We start from the raw sequence: 8,365 nt of genomic DNA, 5'->3' as shown, positions 1-8,365 counted from the left end.
AGCATTAAAGGTAACAGCAGCAACACTTTCTGGAACAGGGGTCACCACAGGGGAAGGAGGTTGAAATCATTTTAAGACACCACCACCACAACCCTGCTACAGAGAGCCAGAGATGCAAGGCTCATTCACCATAGCAGCAGGAATTGTGTTTTAATTTGTACTGAACCCTCTCTAAATTAACTACTGAACCACCACAGACTGAGATCAGATACTGGAATGGAGGACTGAACAATGAAGATGTTGAGGTCAGTCAGCTGAAGCTAAGATACCCCCCCTCCTGTAAATCATCATGAGAGTCTGATCAGGCCCTTGCTGCTTGTCAGGGGATTTCTCCCTATGAGATATTGACGAGAGGTGGTGATTAAGGAGAGGTGGTGAGACTTGTGTCACTTCACTCCCGCCCCTCTACTTTCAATAGCTGTAGTTAGGGTACAGTTCACTTGATCACACTACATTAATTATACCAGGCTGGAATGATTTACTCAGATCCTTGCAAAACTGCAGGCAATATGGCTTTGGGAGTACAGGAAAAAGAGTAACAGATATACCTGACCACATTAACCTTCTCCAAGTAGCCACAGAACCTTGTACTGAAGGAAGATTCTTAACCAAGTAAGAAAATCTATATCTATTAATCAGAACTATAATAACTAATGGCCTTGTTAGGTCCTTCTTGATTTGGTTTACACGGTAATCCTTGGAAGAACCAGAACTTCAAGAGAAATAACTAGACTGAATGATAGACTTGTAAATTTCAGTAATATTTTTCCCTTTTTTTCAACAAGTATGTAATCTGCCAATATCAAATGTAAGGCGGGGGGGGGGGGGGTGGAGGGTTACCAGTACATGACTCTTTCCTTCAGGTGGTAGGAGGAGGTGTATAAGATTATGTAATGTATCAGGTAATTTGAAAGGCACATAGTCATCCTGAATCCCGGTTTCTGGTTTGCAACCCATTAAATGATGGCAGGGGGTGTTTGGGTTAGACTGGGAAATCTATGGGAGGGGTTGCCACAACATCCCCTAAATCTCAATAAATAGTCCCAGTAAAGCCAGAACAGTGGTTCACTGTAAATGAAGAGGTGTGGGAAGAGTAGTGCTGACCTTAACTAGAAAAAAAACACCAATTGCCCTAAGATTTGTGAAAGAATGTGTAACATGGACTAACATTACAAATGGTACTGAGCTAAGACTGATTCTAAGAAACCAAGAGGTAAACTTAACATGATCTTCAAAGCTGTGATGTAACTTAGCAATCAACACAGAACCAGCCATGAAGTAAGATCACTGATGCAGCTCTCTCAGATCTGCAGGAAAGGGACCAAAACTACAGAATCCACCCGGCTACCGATATCCCGTGACTTTGGGCATGGGGGAGAGGCTGCTGTCAGAGCCAAACAACTGGACTTGTCTGTACAGATTGTTACTCTTACAGAGGCATTATTGATCTTAAGTGCCTCACACACTGTATTGTCTCAAAGGAGTCATGGCTGTTGGGTCAACCATGGGACGTTACACTGCAGCTCCTTGCACCCTGCCCAGGAAATGCCTTGTGGAATCAAGCTCCTGCCCCCATTGTTGCGTGAAGGGGAGGGACGGAAGGCCCTTCCTTATCTTTATAATTTATGTTTGCCTGCCAGAGCCCCCCTGTTTGAAGACTTTCCCTGAGTCAGTTTCGCAAAGTAAAAAGAATAAAATTTTATTAAAGTGACAGATACAACAGGTTCGGAATTGCTGTTGATAAATGCACTTGCTGCTACAAATTTTCTTTCTATGAGCTCAAACTGACAATTAAGCACTTTCAATAATAATATATTTTCCCGGGTAACACTCGATGTTTGTCGGAGGCACAAGTCTTACCAAAGAGGCATCCCTGTTTGAGGGAGGGGAGAAGGAGGCTCGCTCGTCAGCAATCTCCAATGAACAGGTTGGGGGTTCAATTTTCTTCCCTTCCAAAAAACTTTAGTGAGCTATCCTCTGTTTTATAGTTGCTGAAGGTGGGATATGGAAGTGCGGCAGACATACTTCATTGGCCAGATTGCCATTTGCACGGTTGTTGGGGGTATGCCCCCCTTATTTACATATCATTCTGCAGCAAAGGGCATGTTTTTTAATATGGTAAGCAAGGATAATGTGGCTAGGGGTACTATAGGTCAACAGTTAGTCTGTGAGCAGCAATTATTTTTTCAGGATGCAACCCTTTGTGGTCAGGGGCGGACCGTGATACCTCCATCGCTCCCTCCTCCGCCGTGCAGCTGGAACAAACTGTCTGGCCTTCACCAGCTAGTTTTTTTACTCATGTTGCAAAAGGGTGGTGTGCTTTGGCTGCCATGTACTGTTTTTCCTTTGTGCCCCCTTATCTTTCTCCCTGAATTCTCTCTTGATCCCACACCCATGTGTGCAGCCCATGCAAGGGGTGCCATGGAAGGCCCAGTCAGGCTCAATGGGGGGGGGGGGGGGGGTGTAGCTCCTTGTGGTAGTATGCAAGTGGGGGAATGCAGGGGAATGCAAGGGAATGTGGAATGTGAGAACATCTGTCTCATTAAAGTTATCAGATCGAGGACCTTTTCAGTTCAAAGGGAATAAATAATAAGTAACAGGGAGAGAGATAGAAACAAAAACACAGAGGCACAAACCTGATAAGGGAGACAAGACTAAAATTCTTCAGCCACTAGTTGATGGGCCATTAAGAAACTACAGGCAAAGCTTTGAAGAGGGTCAGCCTGAACTTTGTAACTGACAAGCAGGGGGAAACAAGAGAACTTGAGTATTATAGATTTTTGAAGGGGTCTGTAAAACTTATTAAGCAACATTTAGGGGAAGGGTCAAAGGTTGGGAAAAGCGGGTATAAGGGAGGACCAAGGGGAGGAAACAGAGAGAAGAAAGGATAAAAGAGGCCAGTCATATGTAAGCAGTCACCGATGAGTACGCTTGTCTGCAGGCCCTGCACCTGAACACCACAGTCTATCCTATCCTATTAAATCCTTTCTTAATTATCTTTCTGTGTAATTTCACTCTATTCCATGTGTGAGGCAAGGTCTAGGTGCCAGCAACTGGAGAGACACAAGTGAGTGAATAAAGTGTCAGCAATGGGAATCAGGTCACGGGTGATAGTGGCCCAGGTGTTTGTGGTACCAGCAACTGGAGCAAGTGAGGGTCTTAGTATCAGCAACTGGAGGAAGTGCAGGTCATAGGGGCCTATGCATCTGGGATGCCAGCAATTGAAGTGAGTAAGTGGAGCTAACTGGCCGTGTAGGAGTCTGGAAAGACTCTTAAGTCTGAGCCAGAGGTGGTTAAGGGAGCCTAGAATCCAGGCATGGATATTAAGCAAGCTGAGAATCTGTGCTGCTGTTCAAGGGATCTATGGGTGTGGGAGTGCTTGCGAGATAAGTGGGTGAGTGCATGCCTCTGTTTGCTAGCAAACATCAAGCTGGACTAGACAGCAGGTAGGAGGAGATCTGTATACTGGAAAGCAGCCCAAAGACCCAGGCATGGATTTTAGATGGGTTGAGGGGCCATGCTGATATTTGAGGGATCTGTGAATGGGGGTGAACCCGTGAATCTAGAGTATATGGGCACGTGTTTTCACTAGTGAATGTCATACCTGATCAGCCAGAGAGGAGCAACATGACTGGGCTACCTATACTTATGTTTTAATTGAGTTCTGGAGGGGCAATATGTGGGTGTTGTTGAAGGCAGCACAGCTTCTGTGTATCTGGCCATGTTAGTGCCCTCTGTGTGGGGGTATGTGTGTGCCTTTCTGGGATACACACTCAGCCTCACCAGTGGTGGAACCTGCAAACAGTAAAACAGCAGATGCAGTCCTCAGCCTGGGATGGAGAGACGGACCTCCAGGTCTCTGGGCTGGGCTCCAGGGGCCAAGAAGGAAGAATCCCCAGGTTCTGGAGATGGTGGCTGATAAAATCCCTTAACCCATCCTACTCTCCATTTTTGCTGACCCCTTGAAAAAAATGTAAGGCAGAATTCTTGAGAAGCCAAATAGACATTTTTATTCAGGTATCCATTAATTCTTTTTTATTACCATTTCTACCAGTTTGCCTTGTACAGACACCACACGGAAGTTTCCCAGCTCTCCCCCAGATCCTTCTTAACAATTGGTGCCACACTCCTCACTGGCCATTACTCAGGTATTAAGAAAGGTTTCAGTGAGACGTCACAGATTGCTGTCTGAATTACTGTTGATAATTCAGATCTTTCATCCTTGAGTTTTTTTAGAACTTCTGGGTGGGTATCATCCTGTTTTGGTGACTTGTGTGTATAATTGCTCGTCTGTGTGTACCATAACATCTTCCAATTCAATCACTTTAAAGTAGAAATTAAAGTTACTTTAATTTCAGACAGTTCCCCTGCTGAATACTCCACCTCTCCACTCTCTCAATAGGGCACATGCAGACCAGCACAGATAAAAGCCTATATCTAGACTCCTTCCTCTTGTCATTAAGAGTGCCAATCCCACTTCTTGGCTTTCTTTTCCTTGAGAACTGCATATTTAGATGATCTCATATTATCCAGATTTATTGAGGGTTTCATAGTTACCCTTGAAAGCTTTTTAAAAGCTGGTGTCACAGCAGCAACCTTCCATCCTCCTGGAATCGTGATGCTAAGTGAGATGTCACACATCCCTGGTAGTTATTCAGCTACTTTATTCCCGAATCCCCTTAGGATACTTGGCTAACATCCTTGGAGCATGCTACTGCTCATTTTATCTGTTTGTTCTATAACCTCCTTAAATCACTCTTCAATTTGAGATAAAGGAGGATTCTACCAGAAAACTTCCCCAAGCTCCTTCACTATAAACACTAATACAAAAAAATTATTTTAGGGTTGTTTTTTTCTTTTGGGGGTGGGGGAAATTCTTTTGCTATGGTTTTATTTTCTCTGAGCACTTCTTTTGTACCTTGATTGAAGAGTGGTCCTATAAACTCTTTGGAAGGTTTCCTGCTCTGAGATGTTAGAATAAAGATCCATAATTAATTCTTTGCTTTTCAGAACTGCTCCTCAATGGTCATCCCAGATGCAGAAGCACATGGTCATGGTTTCTTTGTACCTTACAACACCATTGCACCTTTACTGAGGTGCATGAGTCAAATTTGAGATCTGTTGGATCTTAAATGGTTTGAGATCTTTTCTTTCAAATGTTTGTTGATGTGTTTCTTAATAACATTCCAGGAAAAGATCACGAGTGTCTGCTCCAATGCATATTCAGACTCTCCAGGCTATAAAGGGTGAATCTCAGTGTTATTTTGTTAAGCTTATTAAGGACCAGATTCCTGAGACACAAATAAATTAACAGGATATTTATACTTCAGATTATTATGTATAAAATCCTATAGGATTTTAAAATTCCACAGAAATTAATTTTCAACATCACTTGTCTCTACAGTGACATTAGAGAAGTATTCCTGTAACTTAGTTGGGTAAGGGCCTAAGCATTGTCATGGAGTCACACCTCCAACATACTTGTCTAGAAATACAGTACTGATTTGACATAAAAATAATGAACTCGATAAATTTTCATAGCTCTGTGATGCCATTAAATGGAGGAGAAATAGTTTCTCTTCAAACAGTAGGTAAGCATGATGAGATGTTATCTTTAATTTTCCCTAATATCATGACAACTGCTATATTTGTGTTTAGGTCTTTACACAATATAGTATACTATTTAGGCATGTTCTATGTTTCATGTCATAGCATGAAATTAAACCTAAGGTCATAAGACATCTAAAGTTAATGGGTTGTTTCGTTTGACAGATATAAGATCTGCTGCATGTGAGCAGGTTAATAACCATCTGATTTGATGTCTTCTGAATATCCTCAGGATAAACAACAGAAGAATAATCATAAGATTCTTTTTTTTTTTTTCAAAAGAGAATGAAATATTATTCTCCAATCTTACATCAATTAACAATGACTCAAACAATAAAATATAAGAACTTCAATACTTTTAACATCTTTTATCTTCACATATAAAACAGGACAGGCTATAGAGCCCTTCAAATAGCAAAATTTCTACTGATTGAGATTACTGTTCTGCCTGAATCAAAATTCAGTTGTGATGGCAGGATTATAATCTGCATGTATCCTTTTTCACTCTATCTTCAAATAGAACAAGATGTAAAGAGAAAATAAACACTATACTGGGACTCTCCTGTAGATTGCTTTCACTTTTCTCTTAATTATCAACTCAAAGTAACAGTATTTGTCATTTAGAAAACATTTTTCTCTATACTAAAGCTGATCTTCTCATACATATGTCTTGCTTTTAAAGACACAAGACTTAGTTTAATAACAGAGGAGAAATTATTGTTTGTGATCTTTAATTATACTTTTCAATGATTTTTAATAGAACATTTGTTAGCCCTAACACCTACAAATACAGGCAGTTGTCTAGACCATGCCTACCTTGGCTCTATGGCAGGGTTTCTCAGTGCTAGCATACAACAACTGTTTGGGCTGTTTACTGTCATCCACACCCTTGCTCTGGTGGGAAATATGATCATACTGGTACTGACCTGACTGGATTGCCAGCTCCACACACCTATGTACTTCTTCTTGAGACACATTTGTAGACATCTGTTACGTATCCAGCACTGTCCCTCAAATGCCGGCCAGCCTCTTGAATCCCCAAAGAATTATTTCTTTTGCTGGGTGTGGTTTTCAAATATACCTCTTTCTAACCTTAGGCATCACTGAATGTGTTTTATTAGCAGTCATGGCATATGATCGGTACATAGCAATATGTCATCCACTGTCCTACACTCTGATCATGAACCATAGAATTGCGTAGGGCTGGCAGCAGCAGCTTGGATATGTGGCTTCTTCTCACTATGATCCATACTGTTCAGACCCTGCAGATGCCGTTCTGTGGCCCAAATGTGATTAACCACTTCTACTGTGATATCCTGGCACTACTTAAACTCGTTTGTGCTGACACCCACATGAATGAAATCACTGTGTTTGTTATCGGCATTCTTGTTCTTCTTTGCCCTTCTTGCTTGATCCTGATCTTCTGCATCCAAATTCTTCTGGCCATCTCAAGGATTCACACTGCTGTGGGATGGCTCAAAGCATTTTCAGCTTGTGCCTCACACCTTACAGTGGTCTTACTATTTTACGGCAGTGCCATGTTCATGTACATTAGACCTAGGTCTAGCCATTCACCAGATCACGACAAAACACTCAGGGGTGTCATCACCCCTTTGTTCAATCCCATGATATACAGTCTGAGGAACAAGGAGGTGAAAGGAGCTATAGTGAAAGTGATGCAAAGGATCACGATGTTCTGAAGGAGGTAGACTCATTTTGGCTGGGAATTTGTTGTATTTCATAAGAAAGTATTCAAGTGTGGAATGCTTCAAAAGCACGCCCAGGATATAAGCCACTGAAACAGCATTTGTAAGCAGCTGAACTAGAAAATCTACAAAGAAGAGAGAAAGGAGTAAGTGTTTAATTAAAGGAGTATTTAAAAGTCAGAGTTGTCACATGATACAAATTCTCTGGGTTCTTCAAACATCTCAAGAACTGAATTTTGGGTTCTAGACCCCAGACCAAGTAGGCAAGTGTTTTGCTACTAAGTACAACTTGATTTACATTTTGTGTTTGTTTAACTTTTAACCTTTTTGTTTCAAACCCTAATGCCTATTCCAATGCAGAACTTTTTGCTTTAAAATTTGTTGAACCTCGACTTTGTTTTACTAAAAACCTACCTAGTATTTAGGATAATGATTAATGGGACTGAAGCCAATGGATTGAGACTGTTTTTGTCAGAGTTGTGTATCAGGGTAAAGCATAGAGCACAAGCCATCTGCAAGGGCCTATGTGCTAGATATGTTCAAGAAGCCTTGGGATCCGAGGCATATATAGTGCCAACCTTCAGGGAGGCAGCAGCTGCATTGGAAAACTCAGGACCTAAAAAGGTTGGCTGCCCACTTTTTGGAAGAAATTTGCCCGTGAGTACAGGCACAGAGGGAAGGGGAAGCCCTGTACAGCAAACAGGAAGCAGGAACTCACTCTACATCTGGCACTGCTTTGGAGGGCACTGATATGCACATAGCCACCTGAAAAAGGTGTATTTCCAGAAAGTCCTTCTCCAATTGCACTGCATGGTCAGAATTGAAATCTCCTTCTTTTAGAGAGAATAGTCTGGATCCTCACACCCCAGAAAGCATGCTCATCAATGGCCACTGCAAACTCCACCTCATCTTGAGAAAGGAAGGGGAGGAATAAGGAAAGAAGGACTAATGTCTATCTCGGGAACAGGCTCCGGGAGAGAGAGGAAACTTTCCTCCTAATAATTTAACGATAGCACTAATTTCTAATATTAGTAGTAAAAGGAGCTTTTAAT

At 41.8% G+C, this 8,365-nt stretch overlaps 1 pseudogene; it reads left to right on the top strand.

Annotated features, from left to right (window-relative positions):
- The first annotated feature begins 6,432 nt into the window (after nt 1-6,432).
- LOC106497170 (olfactory receptor 2A12-like) lies at nt 6,433-7,307 on the top strand (annotated as a pseudogene).
- The last annotated feature ends 1,058 nt before the right edge of the window (nt 7,308-8,365 follow it).

The sequence above is a fragment of the Apteryx mantelli genome, chromosome 1 (genome assembly GCF_036417845.1).
Source record: "Apteryx mantelli isolate bAptMan1 chromosome 1, bAptMan1.hap1, whole genome shotgun sequence".
Lineage (NCBI taxonomy): Eukaryota > Metazoa > Chordata > Aves > Apterygiformes > Apterygidae > Apteryx > Apteryx mantelli.
The sequence above is the reverse complement of the archived record's forward strand: the minus strand, read 5'-3'. Positions and strand labels throughout refer to the sequence as shown.